Source organism: Oryctolagus cuniculus, chromosome 11, assembly GCF_051225735.1.
Source record: "Oryctolagus cuniculus isolate XC-2025 breed Fujian yellow rabbit chromosome 11, ASM5122573v1, whole genome shotgun sequence".
Classification (NCBI taxonomy): Eukaryota; Metazoa; Chordata; class Mammalia; order Lagomorpha; family Leporidae; genus Oryctolagus; species Oryctolagus cuniculus.
In genome coordinates this window covers 47,985,155-48,004,863 of record NC_142877.1, presented here as the reverse complement: position 1 = coordinate 48,004,863, position 19,709 = coordinate 47,985,155, and the positions used below count along the sequence as shown (strand labels likewise).

General features: G+C 40.8%; 1 long non-coding RNA gene across 3 annotated transcripts; it reads left to right on the top strand.

The window, feature by feature from the left end:
• The first annotated feature begins 6,668 nt into the window (after nt 1–6,668).
• On the top strand, nt 6,669–18,047 carry LOC138844208 (uncharacterized). Of its 3 annotated transcripts, none has more exons than XR_016217126.1 (5): nt 6,669–7,043; nt 8,880–9,098; nt 12,215–12,291; nt 12,869–12,952; nt 17,962–18,047. It is a non-coding gene; the product is annotated as an uncharacterized LOC138844208 (long non-coding RNA). The 3 variants fall into 3 exon arrangements; XR_016217127.1 differs by lacking the exon at nt 6,669–7,043 and adding an exon at nt 7,594–7,872; XR_016217125.1 differs by lacking the exon at nt 6,669–7,043 and having other exon boundaries at nt 8,487–9,098.
• Nucleotides 18,048–19,709: the final 1,662 nt, after the last annotated feature.

The following is a 19,709-nucleotide window of genomic DNA, read 5'->3' as shown; positions in this document are numbered from 1 at the left end:
TAGATGATTTTTTTAAATGATGATGAAATCAGAGCAGACCTATTGTCATGTTTAATCCCAGTGAGAGTCAAGTTGGGAATTGATAATTTTTTTTTTTTTTTTTACAGAGGATCAGTTTAGTATGATTAAGTAAGGATTTCAACAGTTTGCACCCCCAAAGAAACACAAAGTGAAATATATTGCTTGAGTACTCGTTATAGCATTAAATCTCAATGTACAGCACATTAAGGACAGAGATCCTACATGAGGAGTAAGTGCACAGTGACTCCTGTTGTTGACTTTACAAATTTACACTCCTGTCTATGGCATCAGTAATCTCCCTATGCTCCAGTCATGAGTTTCCAAGGCTATGGAAACCCTCTGAGTTCTCCGACTCTTATCTTGTTTAGACAAGGTCATAGTCAAAGTGGAGGTTCTCTCCTCCCTTCAGAGAAAGGTACCTCCTTCTTTGATGACCTGTTCTTTCCACTGGGATCTCACTCACAGAGATCTTTTGCCAGAGTGTCTTGGCTTTCCATGCCTGAAATACTCTCATGAGCTTTTCAGCCAGCTCCGAATGCCTTTAGGGCTGATTCTGAGGCCAGAGTGCTATTTAGGACATCTGCCATTCTATGAGTCTGCTGAGTATCTCACTTCCCATGTTGGATCACTCTCCCCTTTATTTACTCCATCAGTTAGCGTTAGCAGGTACTAGACTTGTCTATGTGCTCCCTTTGACTCCCAGTCCCTTCACCATGACCAACTGTGAACTGAAACTGATCACCTGGAACAGTGAGATGGCATTGGTACATGCCACCTTGATGGGATTGAATTGGAATCCCCTGGTATGCTTCCAACTCCACCACTTGGGGCAAGTCAGCCTCAGCATGTCCCAAATTATACATCTCTTCCCTCTCCCATTCCCACCACCATGTTCAACAGGGATCACATTTCAGTTAATTTTCAACACTTAAGAATAACTGTTCATCAATTACAGATCTAAACCAGTCATATTAAGTAGAACAGATAAAGAAACTACTAAGAGGGATAATGTATTTAGTTGTTCATTAACAGTCAGGGCTATGCTGACAAGCCACCATTTCCCATAGTGTCCACCTCACTCCAACAGGTTTCCCTCTTGGTGTTCAGTCAGTCATCACTGATCAGGGAGAACATATGGTATTTGTCCCTTTGGGACTGGCTTATTTTACTCAGCATGATGTGTTCCAGATTCCTCCATTTTGTTGCAAATGACTGGATTTCATTGTTTCTTACTGCGGTATAGTATTCTAAAGAGTACATATCCCATAATTTCTTTATCCAGTCTATCGTTGATGGGCATTTAGGTTGGTTCCAGGTCTTAGCTATTGTGAATTGAGCTGTAATAAACATTAGGGTGCAGACCTCTTTTTTGTTTGCCAATTTAAATTCCTTTGGGTAAATTCCAAGGAGTGGGATGGCTGGGTCGAAAGGTAGGGTTATCTTCAGGTTTCTGAGGAATCTCCAGACTGACTTCCATAGTGGCTTGACCAGTTTGCATTCCCACCAACAGTGGGTTAGTGTCCCTTTTTCCCCACATCCTCGCCAGCATCTGTTGTTGGTAGATTTCTGCATGTGAGCCATTCTAACCGGGGTGAGGTGAAACCTCATTGTGGTTTTGATTTGCATTTCCCTGATTGCTAATGACCTTGAACATTTTTTCATGTGCCTGTTGGCCATTTGGATTTCCTCTTTTGAAAAATGTCTATTGAGGTCCTTGGCCCATCTCTTAAGTGGGTTGTTGGTTTTGTTTTTGTGGAGTTTCTTGATCTCTTTGTAGATTCTGGTTATTAACCCTTTGTTGCATAGTTTGCAAATATTTTTTCCCATTCTGTCGGTTGTCTTTTCACTCTCCTGACTGTTTCTTTTGCAGTACAGAAACTTCTCGATTTGATGCAATCCCAATAGTTGATTTTGGCTTTGACTGCCTGTGCCTCCCGGGTCTTTTCCAGAAATTCTTTGCCTGTGCCAATATCTTGAAGGGTTTCTCCAATGTTCTCTAGTAACTTGATGGTGTCAGGTCGTAGATTTAGGTCTTTAATCCATGTTGAGTGGATTTTTGTGTAAGGTGTAAGGTAGGGGTCTTGCTTCATGATTCTGCACGTGGAAATCCAATTTTCCCAGCACCATTTATTGAATAGACTGTCCTTGCTCCAGGAATTAGTTTTAGATCCTTGATCAAATATAAGTTGGCTGTAGATGTTTGGGTTGATTTCTGGTGTTTCAATTCTGTTCCATTGGTCTATCCATCTGTTTCTGTACCAGTACCATGCTGTTTTGATTACAACTGCCCTGTAGTATGTCCTGAAATCTGGTATTGTGATGCCTCCGGCTTTGTTTTTGTTGTACAAGATTGCTTTAGCTATTCGAGGTCTCTTGTGCCTCCATATAAATTTCAGCACCATTTTTTCCAGATCTGAGAAGAAGGTCTTCGGTATCTTGATTGGCATTGCATTGAATCTATAAATTGCTTTTTGGAGAATGGACATTTTGATGATATTGATTCTTCCAATCCATGAGCATGGAAGATTTTTCCATTTCTTGGTATCCTCTTCTATTTCTTTCTTTAAGGTTTTGTAATTCTCATCATAGAGATCTTTAACGTCTTTGGTTAAGTTTATTCCAAGGTATTTGATTATTTTTGTAGCTATTGTGAATGGGATTGATCTTAGAAGTTCCTCCTCAGCCATGGCATTGTCTGTGTATACAAAGGCTGTTGATTTTTGTGCATTGATTTTATACCCTGCTACTTTGCCAAACTCTTCTATGAGTTCCAATAGTCTCTTAGTAGAGTTCTTTGGGTCCCCTAAATACAGAATCATGTCATCTGCAAAGAGGGATAGTTTGAGTTCTTCCTTCCCAATTTGTATCCCTTTAATTTCTTTTTCTTGCCTAATAGCTCTGGCTAGTACCTCCAGAACTATATTTAATAGCAGTGGTGAGAGTGGGCATCCCTGTCTGGTTCCAGATCTCAGTGGAAATGCTTCCAACTTTTCCCCATTCAATAGGATGTTGGCTGTGGGTTTTTCATAGATTGCTTTGATTGTATTGAGGAATGTTCCTTCCAAACCCAGTTTGCTTAGAGTTTTCATCATGAACGGGTGTTGTATTTTATCAAATGCTTTCTCGGCATCTATTGAGATAATCATATGGTTTTTCTTCTGCAGTCTGTTAATGTGGTGTATCACATTGATTGTCTTGCGCACATTAAACCATCCCTGCATACCAGGGATAAATCCCACTTGGTCTGGGTGGATGATCTTTCTGATGTGTTGTTGCATTCTATTGGCGAGAATTTTATTGAGGATTTTTGCATCTATGTTCATCAGGGATATTGGTCTGTAATTCTCTTTCAGTGCTGCATCTTTTTCCGGCTTAGGATTTAAGGTGATGCTGGCTTCATAGAAAGAATTTGGGAGGACTCCCTCTTCTTCGATTGTTCTGAATAGTTTGAGAAGAATTGGAGTTAGTTCTTCTTTAAACGTCTGGTAGAATTCAGCAGTGAATCCATCTGGTCCTGGGCTTTTCTTTGTTGGGAGGGCCTTTATTACTGTTTCAATTTCTGTCTCAGTTATGGGTCTGTTTAGGTTTTCGATGTCTTCCTGGTTCAATTTAGGCAGGTTGCATGTGTCCAGGAATCTATCCATTTCTGATAGGTTTCCCTGTTTGCTGGCATACAAGTCCTTGTAGTAATTTCTGATGATTCTTTTTATTTCTGTGGTGTCTGTTGTTACGTTTCCTTTTTCATCTCTGATTTTATTGATTTGGGTCTTTTCTCTTCTTTTTTTAGTTAGTTGGGCCAATGGGGTGTCAATTTTGTTTATTTTTTCAAAAAACCAGCTTCTCGCTTGGCTGATTTTTTGTAATGTTTTTCTTGATTCAATCCTGTTGATTTCTTCTCTGATTTTAATTATTTCTCTTCTCCTACTAGATTTGGGTCTGATTTGCTGTAGGTTTTCTAGATCCTTGAGGTGAATTGAAAGCTCATCTATTTGGTGTCTTTCCAATTTCTTGATGTAGGCACCTATTGATATAAACTTTCCTCTTAACACTGCTTTTGCTGTGTCCCATAAGTTTTGGTATGTTGTGCTGTTATCCTCATTTACTTCCAGAAAGTTTTTGATTTCTCTTTTGATTTCTTCTATGACCCATTGTTCATTCAGTAGCATGTTGTTCAATCTCCATGTGTTTGCGTATGCTCTAGGGATTCCTGAGTTGCTAATTTCCAACTTCATTCCTTTATGGTCTGAGAAGCTGCATGGTATGATTCTAATTCTTTTGAATTTGCTGAGACTTGCTTTATGGCCTAGTATGTGGTCAATCCTAGAGAAGGGCCGGCGCCGCGGCTCACTAGGCTAATCCTCCGCCTAGCGGCGCCGGCACACCGGGTTCTAGTCCCGGTCGGGGCGCCGGATTCTGTCCCGGTTGCCCCTCTTCCAGGCCAGCCCTCTGCAGTGGCCAGGGAGTGCAGTGGAGGATGGCCCAGGTGCTTGGGCCCTGCACCCCATGGGAGACCAGGAAAAGCACCTGGCTCCTGGCTCCTGCCATCGGATCAGCGCGGTGCGCCGGCCGCAGCGCGCCGGCCGCGGAGGCCATTGGAGGGTGAACCAACAGCAAAGGAAGACCTTTCTCTCTGTCTCTCTCTCTCTCTCACTGTCCACTCTGCCTGTCAAAAAAGAAAAAAAAAATCCTAGAGAAGGTTCCATGTACTGCTGAGAAGAATGGAAAATCTTTAGCTGTAGGATTGAAAGTTCTGTATATATCTGTTAGATCCATTTGGGCTATAGTGTCGCTTAAATCTACTGTATCCTTGTTGATCTTCTGACCGGATGATCTGTCTATTTCTGAGAGTGGGGTATTGAAGTCCCCCAGTACTATTGTATTGGGGTCTAAGTCTCCCTTTAAGTCCGTTAATAAATCTTTTAGATAAACTGGTGCCCTGTAGTTAGGTGCATATACATTGATAATTGTTATATCTTCCTGTTGAATTGATCCCTTAATCATGATATAGTGTCCCTCTTTGTCTCTCTTAACAGTTTTTGTGGTAAAGTTTATGTTGTCCGATATTAAGATGGCTACGCCCGCTCTTTTTTCATTTCTGTTGGCATGGTATATCTTTTTCCAGCCTTTCACTTTCAGTCTGTATGGATCTTTCTTGGAAAGATGTGTTTCTTGTAAGCAGCAAATAGATGGGTTTTGTTCCTTAACCCAATCAGCCAATCGGTGTCTTTTAACTGGACAGTTCAGGCCATTCACGTTCAAAGTGACTAATGATAAGTGGTAACTTTGCCCTGCCATTTGCCAAAGATAAGTTCTAATATATGCTTTGAATTCCCTGTGATCTTTTGCTGTGAGGTTTCCTTCCTTGGTTTCCTTCCTTTACCTTCTTTCATATTGATGACCGTTTTTCTGTGTTTCTGTGTGCAACACATCTTTAAGCATCTGTTGCAGGGCTGGACGAGTGGCAACAAATTCTTTCAATTTCTGTTTGCTATGAAAAGTCTTTATTTCACCTTCATTCACAAATGATAGCTTTGCAGGATATAATATTCTGGGCTGGCAGTTGTTCTCTCTTAGTACCTGGGCTATATCTCGCCATTCCCTCCTAGCTTTTAGAGTTTCTGATGAGAAGTCAGCTGTGAGTCTGATTGGAGATCCCCTGAGAGTAATCTGACGTTTCTCTCTTGCACATTTTAGGATCTTTTCTTTATGTTTCACTGTGGAGAGTTTAATTACTACGTGTCGTGGTGAGGATCTCTTTTGGTCGTGTTTATTAGGGGTTCTGTGAGCTTCCTGTACTAGGATTTCTCTGTCTTTCTCCAAACCTGAGAAATTTTCTGCTAATATCTCACTAAAAAGGCCTTCTAATCCTTTCTCCCTCTCCATGCCTTCAGGAACTCCTAGAACCCGAATGTTGGGTTTTTTAATAGTATCCTGAAGATTCCCGACAATATGTTTTAGATTCCTAATTTCCTCGTCTTTTCTTTGGTCTGACTGTATCCTTTCCTGTTCTCTGTCTTCTAAGTCTGATATTCTCTCTTCTGCTTCTCCCATTCTGTTTGTAAGGCTCTCTATTGTGTTTTTCATTTGATCTATTGAATTCTTCACTTCAGTCACTATCCCAGTTTCCTGTTGTACTAGTTGTTTCGTTTCATTTTGATTCCTCCTTAATATTTCATTTTCACGAGAGAGATTTTCTATCTTGTCCATTAAGGATTTCTGTAGTTCCAGAATTTGTTTTTGAGAACTTCTTAATGTTCTTATCAATTTTTTGAGATCTGCTTCTTGCATTTCTTCTATGTCATCATCCTCATAATCTTGAATTGGGGTGTCTTTTTCATTTGAGGGCTTCATGGTGACTTCCTTGTTTTTATTACCTTGGTTTTTGCGTTTGTTATTTGTCATATTGGAGATATTTGGTTTCTTCACTGTGGTGCTTTTTCTTGTTATACTATGACTCTAGATTAAGTGGACTATCTGTTTTTGATGGAGTCTTAGGGCTTGAGATGGGTGTGGCCTGAGAGCTCTGTTTGGTGTGCCAAAGGTGACACTCCCAGGTTGGGCGTGGTAAACCTCTCTCTCTCTCTTTTTTTTTTTTTTGATTCAAAAGGGAAGTTATTCTGCACAGCTGAACGAAGTTGGAGGTAGTTAGCAGGCAAATGATATACCCACAGGAGCCAGAGATCGGAAGCTCTTTCCCAAGGACCACACAGGGAATCTGTTCGGCCCTCGGAGTGGGCTCAAATTCTCCTTCAGTCTCCCACTGGGTTGCCAAAGTTACAGAATTGTAGCGTCTCTGGAGAGTGCTCACGTGAATTCCGTGAGTTCTCTCCCCCACCGTCTCTTTTTTCACAGTCTCAGTTCAGTAGCACCACAAATTTACTAGGTCCTAATCTCCTGTTAATTCGCCCCGCCCAGAGTCAGGTTTTTCTGCTAGGCTCAGGGACGGTGCAGACCTGAGGTCGCTCTGCTTATGACGTATGTCCAAGATGGCGTCTGCTCTTTGTCTTGCTCGCCCTTGAGAGGTGAGCGGAGAGAGAGAAACCCGTGTCCATACCAGTCACCTTTTTTTTTCCCCTCTCTCTCTCTTCCAGTTAGCTTGGTGAAGTCCCCCCTCCGGGGGTCGTTCCCTCTAGTCTCCTCTCTCCGCTTGCCTGCCGGTGTCTCGGGTTATTGAGGTTCGGCTCACCTTGCGTTCCAGCACTGGTGTGTTGAGTCTGCCGCTGGTGTCCCGAACTGTGGGCTCCCATGCTCTCCACGCAGGTCTGCTCCCCTTCCAGCGCCGATGTGTGGACTCAGAGCCCTGGACGTCCCAAGTCTCCCCGCTGTTGCACTCCCCTTTGAGCACTTGCACGCAGACCCTGCAGCTTGCGCAGCTCAGTCCCGCGGCTCCGAGTTCAGCTTATTAACTCACCTCTACCTACTTACATCTCACAAATTATTGAGTAGTTAAACATGGTCAATTTGTAAGATAAACTCCTGACTGAAACCTGTAAATGCTTGAAAAAAATTGCAGTAGTAATTTCTTTTTCTTCTTCTTTTTATTTATTTATTTTTTTGACAGGCAGAGTTATACAGTGAGCGAGAGAGACAGAGAGAAAGATCTTCCTTCCGTTGGTTTACCCCCTCAGTGGCTACTACAGCTGCTGCACTGTGCTGATCTGAAGCCAGGAGCCAGGTGCTTCCCCTTGGTCTCCCATGCGGGTGCAGGGCCCAAACACTTGGGCCATCCTCCACTGCTTTCCCGGGCCACAGCAGAGAGCTGGACGAAAGAGGAGCAACCGGGACAGAATCCGGTGCCCCAACCGGGACTAGAACCCAGGGTGCCAGTGCCGCAGGTGGAGGATTAGCCAAGTGAGCCACGGCGCCCACCACAGTAGTAATTTCTAATCACACCAAAAACTCTGCAATGAAAATACTATTATCTACAAATTACATTTGAATTTTTGAGCCTTTTTTTTTCTTAGAAATGTACCTTTTAACATTCCTGGTCCTCCATGCTTTTTTTTACCATCCTTTTGACTTTATTTGTTTTTTGACTGTTTAATTTTCATTTCTAATTCATTTTTAACAGATTCAGTGTGATTTGTAGAAATAATTCTTTTTTAAAAGATGTTATTTATTCATTTGACAGGTAGAAGTGCAGACAGTGAGAGAGAGAGAGAGACAGAGAAAGGTCTTCCTTCCGTTGGTTCACTCCCCAAATGGCCACCACAGCTGGCGCTGCACTGATCCAAAGCCAGGAGCCAGGTGCTTCTTCCTGGTCTCCCATGAGGGTGCAGGGGCCCAAGCACTTGGGCCATCTTCTGTTGCTTTCCCAGGCCATAGCCGAGAACTGGATTGGAAGAGGAGCAACCAGGACTAGAAGCGGCACTCATATGGGATGCTGGTGCAGCAGGTGGAGGATTAACCCAGTGCACCACGGCGCTTGCCCATGTAGATACAATTCTAAGAACATAATGATGTTCCCTTCCTCTCTTATGCTCTCTCCCTCCCACCCTCCTTCCTTCTTCCTTTCTCTCTTTTTTCAAGTTTTTGAGATAACATATTTTAAATCTACATTACACTAAAAGGCTTGATATTTCACTGAATAAGGGGTTTAACAAATAAAAAGCAAAAAGACCCTAGTTTAGTGAGAATACACACAACAGGTATAAACAGGAGAACTGGACTGGAAGAAGTGCAACCAGTACAGAACCAGCGCCCCAACCGGGACTAGAACCCACGGTACCGGCACTGCAGGCGGAGGATTAGTCTAGTGAGCCCCAGCGCCGGCCCCACTCAGCTTTTTAACCACCGCCCCATTGAAAACTTCCATCACCTTGTTATCTTCCTGATCGGACGATCTTGTTTTCTTACAGAGAAGCTCGCAGAGGCTCAGCGCAGGTCTCCACACTTCAGAATGAGCTGCAGTCGTCACTGGAGGCTCAGAACGACACTGCTGGTGTTACTACGCTGCGACAACTAGAAAACCAGTCCTCCCCCTGTCCCGTGAGGAACGTGTCCACCACAGGAGTATAAAGACCTTAAACTGGCCTTCAGCGAGTTCTCCCTCAGTGTTCCTGCTGCAGAACTGTCAGGTAATGAGATTTTACCCAGGTGAATGGCACCTTGCAGTAAATGAGACATCCCTGGAGATGGGATTCACCTGGAACTCTACAAACGAGTCCATTGGAAAAGAATAATCCTTAGCATGTTGTTGTTGGGATTTCAGATGCCCTTATTGGCTAAAAAGCAAGTATCAGAGGCAGTACAACGGTGCTAACAGGACTTCCGTTTTTGAAGGTTAATTTTCTAAAAATTTCTGAATTGGGGTAGCTTTACAGGGCAGCCATTTGTGTCCTATTTTTAGCAGCAACTCTGATAATGCTGATAGAAAGAAGAAATAATACATATCTTCCAAATCATTGCTGGGATGGAAGAACATTTATGTTCCTTCTAGGCAATAGCAAAAATTTTCCAAAAGCAGTTGGATTGTTAAACTTCCTTCAAGGAACATTAATAAAAGATCTGGACTTTTTAATGTGCCACTAAAAGAACCTTTATTCTTGACAGGCACCTGTCAAAACAGCAATATGGCTGTTTTGTTGTTTGTTTGTTTTTTGAAATTTTTTTTTTTGACAGGCAGAGTGGACAGTGAGAGAGAGAGACAGAGAGAAAGGTCTTCCTTTGCCGTTGGTTCACTCTCCAATGGCCGCCGCGGCTGGCGCGCTGCAGCCGGCGCACTGCGCTGATCCGATGGCAGGAGCCAGGAGCCAGGTGCTTTTCCTGGTCTCCCATGGGGTGCAGGGCCCAAGCACCTGGGCCATCCTCCACTGCACTCCCGGGCCACAGCAGAGAGCTGGCCTGGAAGAGGGGCAACCAGGACAGAATCCGGCACCCTAACCGGGACTAGAAACCAGTGTGCCGGCGCCGCTAGGTGGAGGATCAGCCTAGTGAGCCGCGGCGCCGGCTTGTTTGTTTTTTAAAGATCCTGAGAAAGAACAGAAATCAGGATATGGCAAATGTGAGTACGGACTTAAATCTATCACTTACATCTATCACTCAGTGTTTCTAACACTGCAGCTTTTCTAAATTACAGAGATATAAGACATTTATTTATTTTTTGTTCCTTGCATCATTCTTGACATAGTTAAATTTATTAGGAATTTAATTGAAAGCTATTTAAATAGGTAAGTGCAACTTCCTTATATTTATAGACGATATACTTTTTTCATTTTATTCTTTTGGTTGTTACTTAGATGAGTGGTTAGGATCATCATAGGATGATATACCACATAGAAAGCTAAATTATGCTATAAAAGCAATACCTGGGATATAAGAATTTCAAAATTAAGAGTAACTAAAGTTTCATATCTGAAATAACTATATAAATTGTTAATGCAATGCATGTATTTCCATCTTCCTCTTTGAAAAATTCAGAGTTTTTTCCTTTGGTAACTTAAGAGTTATCATTCACATACAAACTCAAGGGAAGATAATTTAATAGAAAACTTCACATTATAAAATATATATATATAATACAATGATACATTTCTTTTCTTTGAACTTTGTGTTTTTATCATTAAAACAGATTTCATTATTTCATATATACAGTTTAAAGAACATGATGCCTCCCATCCTCTACCATGTTTAATTTAAGCTTTATAATTTAATTTTAATTAATATATATTAATATATATTCCACTTTCCTATAATGCTTTAAAAACATTAACATTTCTTAGTTCATTAGCTCTGTGCTTGTGTGTTACAGAGAAATTCCCTGTAAAATTCAGTATCAATTCATTTTGTATCATTATAAAATACTCCTTGGGAAAGCAAGAATAGTTTTTAACTATAGAAATTGTGTTCTATTCCGAGTTTTTTGGGTTTATTCTGTACACATGTGTTATTCTGTAAGAATGTGTTTCTTTTGAGAATGACAGAAGATTGACTAAAAACTGCCTCCAAGTTATGACACATGCACTCCAAGTAGAGTGAAGTACGAGGGAAAACTATAAAGAAGCAAGCAAGGCCTATTTGCAGTGAGTGCTAATTTTTTTACTGACAGGGATAGTTGATGAGTCATCTTGGGAGACCTCTGGTTTGTAATTTAACTTTGCAAGTACATGACTTCCTACTTTTTTGTAAAGCATGATAGAATTTGATACTGTAAAGAAGTATGGTATATTTTTTAAAGACTTTTTTATTCATTTAAAAGGCAGAGTAATAGAGTGAAGGGGAGAGAGATATTCCATTCGCTGGATCACTCCTCAAATGACCACAACAGCAAGATCTGGGCTGATCCAAAACGAAGAGTTAGGAGCATCTTCCAGGTCTCCCAGGGGTAGGGGTCCAAACACTGGGGCTATCTTCCACTGCTTTCCCAGGTGCATTAGCATGGAGCTGGATCAGAAATGGAGTATCCAGGACTCGACCCAGTGCCCCAGAAGTATGGTATTTTGTGATTGTAGAAACTGAGGGGCCGGAGCCACAGCTCACTTGGCTAATCCTCTGCCTGAGGCGCCAGCACCCCGGGTTCTAGTCCCAGTTTGGGTGCTGGATTCTGTCCCAGTTGCTCCTCTTCCAGTCTAGCTCTCTGCTGTCGCCCAGGAAGGCAGTGGAGGATGGCCTGAGTACTTGGGCTCTGCACCCCCATGGGAGACCAGGAAGAAGCACCTGGCTCCTGGCTTCAGTTCAGCACAGTGTGCCTGCCTTAGAGGCCATTTGGAGGGTGAACCAATGGAAGGAAGACCTTTCTCTCTGTCTCTCTCTCTCTCACTGTCTAACTCTGCATGTAAAAAAAAATTGAAACTGAGAGAAGATGGGGGGTTCCTAGCCACCATCAGCTGAACCAAAATGTAGTCACTTACTCCTTTCTACTGACTGACCACACACCACTATCCACAAAGTGAGAAGGAAGGGAAGGAGAATGTACTTTAAGAGAAATAGCTGATCTTCCGTTTCCTTGCTGATACATACATGCTCACGTGGTAGGTGAGAAAATGCACATCTATACTAGTCCCTCAAGAAGCAGAGAAATAAAGAAATGTATTTAGTGTGTGATACATGCAAAACCTTTTCTGGAAGTATTCTTTACACAGGAGCATTACATCTCCCAGTGTACTCACTTTTTGTCTAGGCAGCTTAGTGCTTATTGGTTTTCATCTTTGGTGATGGTAGATTTTATGGTTGTGTTTTTCATTTCTTCCTGTAGAATCTGAATTTTACAGGATTTCAAGAAATCCTTAAAAGGCATGACAAGATCCTGGAAACATCTCATGGAGCAGATTGGTGAGTGGCTCATGTAGAAGTAGCCCCATTTTATACATGCAAGAAAATGAACCAGCTCATCTCTGAAACTGAGGTATAATAATCCCACTTACCAACCATGTATCTGCAATCACATTCATGTCTTATTTTTAAAGAAATACTTCCTCATTCCTATTCTCCAAAGAGTTGGTAGCTTTCAATACATATAGTCTTTTTTAATTTAATTTTTATTTATTTGAAAGGCAGAGTTACAGAGACAGAAAGATCTTCCATCTACTGTTTCACATTCCAAATAGCCACCACATTTGGGGTTGGGCCAGAAGTTTCCTCTGGGTCTCCCACGTGGGTGCATAAGTGGAGTAGTAAGGATTCCAACCGGTGCCCCTGTGGGATGCTAGCTTTGCAGGTGGCAGCTTAACCTGCTGTGCCACCATGCTGGCCCTCAATACAATAGTCTTAGGATTTTTTTTCTTTTGCTTTGTCAATATAAACTCTTCAAGAGATTATCACAAAACAATGTATACAAATGTTGCATAATGATTAATGCAAGGTTGAAATTTGGTATAACTCATTTCATAATTTAATAACATCTTTCTAGGCTGTAGTGACCAATGAACTTGAAGATGGTGACAGACAAAAAGCTATGAAGCATTTACCTGTTCACCCTTTGGGAGCTGCTCAGGTTAGTATTATGTCTAGTGGTTTGTTTGCTTTTACCTTTGTAGTAATCAGCACAATCTGTTTAGCTGGTTTCATAACCTTAAAGCAAGAATTTCAGACACATTTTTATGTAGTTGTTACTGTTATTATTTTAGTTTTAAAAAATAAGATGCCAGATTTTTGTTCATAATGAATTATAATGTTACCCCAACATTCTCTTTTTAACCTGCGTGTATTCCCTCTCTTGTTTATTTTTAATGACATACTAGCTTTGGTTTCTCGAAATGATTACTTTTTTAAATGATACAGTGTGTTCATATCTGTTGGACTGCTATATAACATTATCTAAAATCTATCGGTTATACCAAATAAAAGACTCTATTAAGTCTCTATTAGGTGATATCTTCTGTATCATAAATAAATTCCAATGAATTTACAAGGACTTAAATTGTACATGATATATTCTTTGACTACAGTGGAAGTGAAATCAATAACAGAAAGAGCTTCCATAACTTAATAAGAGGCACCTATGAAAAATCTATAATTAATACCATAGTTAATGGTAAAACACTGAATACTTTCTCCCCAAGGCTATGAACCAAAAAGGATATTTTCCCTTACCACTTCTGTTCAACATTGTGCTGCTGAGGGTAGCCATCATTGTAAAATTAGAAAAAGAAATAAATGGCATTTAGATTAGAAATGATGAAGTAAAACTTTTGAGATTTTTCTGCCATTGACGGGGATGATCTTTGTAGAAAATCCAGTGAGTCTATGGGTTTATAAGAACTAATAAGAACCAATAAAAGAGCTCTTTGTAGAATACAAGATAAGCATTCTACTCATTTGTGTGTTTATACAATAGCAAGAACAGTTGGAAACAGAAACAGTGCTATTTATAATACCATCAAGGCCGGCGTCGTGGCTCAATAGGCTAATCCTCCACCTTGCGGCGCCGGCACACCGGGTTCTAGTCCCGGTTGGGGCGCCGGATTCTGTCCCGGTTGCCCCTCTTCCAGGCCAGCTCTCTGCTATGGCCAGGGAGTGCAGTGGAGGATGGCCCAGGTGCTTGGGCCCTGCACCCCATGGGAGACCAGGAAAAGCACCTGGATCCTGGCTCCTGCCATCGGATCAGCGCGGTGCGCCGGCTGCAGCGGCGGACATTGGAGGGTGAACCAACGGCAAAGGAAGACCTTTCTCTCTCTGTCTCTCTCTCTCACTGTCCACTCTGCCTGTCAAAAAAAAAAAATACCATCAAAATATGAAATATGTAGGGATAATTCTGACAAAAGATGTCCAAGACATTCATAGTAAAAACTATGAAATATTGCTGAATTGAATAAAACTTGAAGCTTAATTATGACATGATTCTATATTTAGGGGATCCAAAAGACTCCACTAAGTGACTATTGGAACTCATACAGTGTTTGGTAAAATGGCAGGATATAAAATTAACACACAAAAATAAATAGCCTTTGTATATACAGACAATGCCATGGCTGAGAAAGAATTTATAATATCAATCCCATTCACAATAGCTACAAAACAAATAGCTTGGAATAATTTTTTCTAAGAATGTCAAAGATCTGTACAATGAAAACTACAAAACATTAAAGAACCACGGGAAAAGGAAGACCTTTCTCTCTGTCTCTCTCACTGTCCACTCTGCCTGTCAAAAAAAAAAAAAAAGAAAGAAAAGAAAAGCTGGGGTGGGGGAGGGGAAGGTAAATAGGAACTTTATCAAGTACATATAGGTAAAAATATTAGCATGTGACAAGATGCTCAATATCATTATATAGTAAACCAGTAATGCTATAATACCTATTAGAACAGCTGAAATTTAAAAAGTAATCATAATAAATATTGGAGGAACAAGAGTTTTCGGTTTTCATATGCTGTGATGCAATGTAAAATGGTATAAACACTACACTTTTAATTTTTTTAAATTTTATTTATTTACTTGAGAGGCAGAGTTACAGACAGAGAGGGGGGAGACAGAGAAAATGTTCTTCCATCCACTGGTTCACTCCCCAAATGGCCTCAACTGCTGGAGCTGGGCTGATTCAAAGCCAGGAGCTTCCTCTGGGTCTCCCACACGGGTGCAGGGGCCCAAGCATTTGGGCCGTCCTCCACTGCTTTCCCAGGCCATAGCAGAGAGCTGGATCTCCAGGTGAATAGCCGAGACATGAACCAGCACCCATATGGGATGATGGCTCCACGGGTGGAGGCTTAGCCTACTACACCACAGCGTTGGCCCCCCACCACTACACTTTTAACATGATCGTTTATACTCCTAAATATTTACCTAAATGTAAGTGTATGTTCATATAAAGGTGATACATAAACATTCATCGCAACTGTATTTATAAGAAGCTAAAACTGATTAAAAATCCAAATGTCCATTAATATGTGAATGATAAACAATTTATGATATATCCATACAATGATTTAGTACTCAGCAATAAAAGGAATAACTTACTTTTAATGCAGCAAAATGGATGACTCTCAAATGCCTTATGCTGACAGAAGGAATGCAGACCCAAAAAACAACAGTATAATGCTTGTGATTCCACCTACCCAAGTGTCTGGAAAATGCAAACTAATATATTGTGACAAAACATACATCAGAGGTAGAGCAGTATGGTTTGAAGGGAAAGGCTAAGAAGAGGCATGAGGAAATGCTTGGAAGTCATAGGTATGTTCATTGTCTTGATTGTGGTGATAGATAAATTGTACCCAGTATGTGTAGTTTCTGTCAGTTTAATCAATAATGCAGTTTTTAAAATAGGCATGTCATAGTCAAACTTCGTAAATTATAGAAAAATTTTAAAACAAAAGAAAAACAAATTATATCCTTAAAGTACGTATTTATTTTAATTAGTTATATCTGAATAAAACTGCTAGTAACTAATTTTAAAAGATGTAGGTATTTAGGAATGTATGTAGAGGCATTAAGGTAAAGAAAGCATGGAAATTGTTATCTGGTAAGGCGGGCAGGTTTTTGGGTCGGGAGCTGTTATGACTTCAAAGCTAATGGCACATTCTGCTTCTAAAGAAGAGTACTAGGTACTGTGTAGTGCTCTGTTACTATTCATTACTACCAGTCTGAGTTCACTGGTATACATTTTTTGGTGTATGTGATAAATTTTGCAGTTTTTGAAACTAAAGATAATTTGTTTAAAATAACATGACCATCTTCCTCTGGATGTTTCCAGTCTGATACCTTTTACTGATAAATAATAAGTAAGAAAGATTGAGTCTCAATATTTTTAAAAGATTTTTAGAAAACTTTTAAATACCTGAAATTTAGTACCACCTCTAATATCAATAAAACTTTTTATAACATTCATTATAAATATTTATCCATAAGATTATCTTTCTTCATGTGTGTCATCCCTTTTAATTTTTTGAAGTTTATTTATTTATATGAAATGCAGAGAGAGAGAGAGAGAGAGAGAGAGTTTCTACCTGTTGGTGTTGGTTCACTTTCCATATGGAAAAAATAGCAGGGATTTGGCCTTGCAGAAATCAGGAGTCAGGAACTGCATCTGGATCTCCCACATGAATGGCAGAGACCCAGCGACTTGAGCCTTTATCTGCTGCCTCCTCAGATGCAGGTTAACAGGAAACTGCCTGAAGTGGAGGTGGGGCTTTATCCCTAGCACTTCCCCACACAGGGCTTTAACCTGCTACACCCCAACACCCCAACCCCCTTTATGGTTAAAACCTAAGATACTTCATTTTATTTATTAAAAAAAAAAAAAACAGTAGTTTTAAAAATCACTGTCTATAGGCTAGCGCCACGGCTCACTAGGCTAATCCTCCGCCTTGCGGCGCTGGCACACCGGGTTCTAGTTCCGGTTGCCCCTCTTCCAGGCCAGCTCTCTGCTGTGGCCCGGGAGTGCAGTGGAGGATGGCCCAGGTTCTTGGGCCCTGCACCCCATGGGAGACCAGGAAAAGCACCTGGCTCCTGCCATCGGATCAGTGCAGTGCGCCGGCCGCAGCGCGCCGGCCGCGGCGGCCATTGGAGGGTGAACCAACGGCAAAGGAAGACCTTTCTCTCTGTCTCTCTCTCTCACTGTCCACTCTGCCTGTCAAAAAATAAATAAATAAAAAATAAATAAATAAATACAAATCACTGTCTATGTAAAAGTTAGATTGTAACAGAGAAAAATATATTTTAAACTTAACGAAATCTGGAAATTCTTATTTTATGACTGATTTTCCAGTCTCTTGAGGATATGTACTTTCTCTCGAAAGGTTCGTTTAAATTACATCAGGAGGCAGGCAGTGGTTATGCTACTGCTTGAGATGCCCACATCTCATAGCAGAGTGCCTTGGCTCAGGTCCTGGCTGTGCTTGGAATTCCACTATCTTGTTGATGCACATGCTGGGAGGCAGCAGGACACGGCTCATAGTTCAGTCCCTGCCACCCATGTGAGGGATCCTGCATTGCATTCTGGGTTGCTGGATTTGACTTGGCACACCCTTGGCTGTTACAAGCATTTAAAGAATGAACCAGTAGATGACAGAAATCTGTGTTTGTCTGTCTTAGTCTTTCTTTTTCTCTATACCTTTCGAATATATGAAAATAATAAAGTAATTTAAAAAGTACTACAAAATAAATCCTGACAGAAAATAAGTGTTCTTATTTTACTATTAACTCTAGTATTCATAGTACAAAGTAGGCAAACTTTGAGTATCAGCAACTCACAAAATTTAGAGATGTATACATTGTAAACATTAAATTGTCTTTTAAATTTCTCCTCCACCAAAAATTTAGTGTGCATATAATTTTATGCCTAAGATTTTAATCTTATTTTGAGACTCAGGTTTCTCTATAGAATTCAATTAACTGGCAACTCTATTACAATTATTATAAGATGATGAAAGATAGATGGTTCTGTGGTTCAGATTTATAGAAATTCAGACCATAAAGTAAAATGTTCATGACAGAACTTTGAGGCTCTATACTACTATTATATTATAATATTTTGACCTATACCCAAAGTGCTGTTGTTCTGTTCACAGCTGGCACCAGCATGGACTACTTTTAGAGTTGGTCTATTTTGTGGAATATCCATTGTACTGAATATCACCCTTGTGCTTGCTGGTAAGTAGTTTAAATTTTGCATTATTTTTATGTATTAATGTGACTTTGTTATCTTCTGTCCATCCATAATGAATCAAACATGCATCTGTGAAAACTGTCGAAAGGAGTTAGCTTTTGGTTTTTATGAATGATGTGGGCCTTTTTGTTTATTTTTTTTTCCTTCTTTGGATATGGTCATACTTTAAAGCATTGCTAGTGTGTGATGTATTCATCATTTTCCAACTTGTATGTGCTGTTCCAGACTTTTTAGAATTCAGTTACCAAGAACTTCAGCTTCCTTGGTCATAGTTGAGGATAAATAATTTGTGACAAAATTCATTCACTAAAAATCATTGACTTTGCTTATTGGAGACCCTAACATTCTTTTCAGAATATTTCGACAGTTACTTTGCATATAGTTTTAAGAAAGCTTGGTTATGTATTTTGTAGCCTGTGCAAGTTAGAAATCAGAAAGAAGGAGGAAGGATTGCTAGGAGCATTAGTGTTTCCACCATTGAGAAATAATGTAACAGCAAAAGGAAGGCATAATCTTACTTAACTCTGCAAAATTTGACTCTCGGCAGCATTTCACATTGTTGATCACTACGTCTTGAAACACTTTTATCTGTGTTTTTTTTTTTTCTGGGAAATCCATGCTCTGCTGGTTTTCCCCTTAAATTTCACCAGCAGTTCTTTCCCAGGATCCTTTGCTAGCCATACCTTTGATTGTGACATTGAGATGTTGAGGAGTACCAGCAGCCTCAGTCATTGACTTTTCTGTCTGCATTCATTTCCTCCCTAGGCAATCTTATTCAAGCCTATTGCTATAAATACAATCTGCATGCTAATGGCTCCCAAGTAAGTACCCTCTCTCCTCTGAAAGACATTTGATTGTCTACTTAGATGACAGTATAATAGACATCTCAGACTTGGATATACAAAAGAACCCTTGATTTTTACCCCTAAATATGCTTTCTCTTCTATAGGCCACCATGTTTCATCCCATTTCTCAGTCCAAAAACTTCCAGCCTCTCTTTTCCTCGTACTCCATCTCCAGTCCTTCAGCAAATCCTGTCGCTCTGTCTTCAAAATGTGCTCCAAATCTGATCACTTCTCAGCCCCTTTACCAATACCATCTCTGTGCAGCCATTCCTTGTTCAGCATGCCACAGGGGCCTTCTGAACCTCTCTCCCTGCATTCCCTCTTGACTCCTTACGTTGTGGGATAAGGGGCCTCCCAGTGGGGCTTGTTCCAGGCTCTTTCCTCCGCCTGTGAAAGAGTTCAAGGAAGAAGCTTAAAGGTGTACAGAAAAGCAGGATTTATTTAAAGGGCCAGTGCCCGCTCAGACCTGAGTGTGGTGAACCTCTTTTCATGAGAAAGGAAGAACTGCTGCCTTCACCAAAAATGGGCTTGTCCTTTTGTAGAGAAGGGGCAGAGCCCTAATTCAGTGTTCACATGGGGTGGAGTTGGAGGCAGAGCTTGAGTGACACTTGCTTCCATGTTCCTTTTTGGGGGGTCTCAGACGTGTGATGGTGTCTCCATTTGGGGCTTGAGCACATACATGGTCATCTCTAGGGAACACGTCTAGGTATGTGATGGAAAGGAAGGCTCAGGTGCATAATGGAGAGTGGGAGTTGAGGGCCTGAAATCACATTGCATAGGCATGGAAGGAGATGGGGTTCAGAGC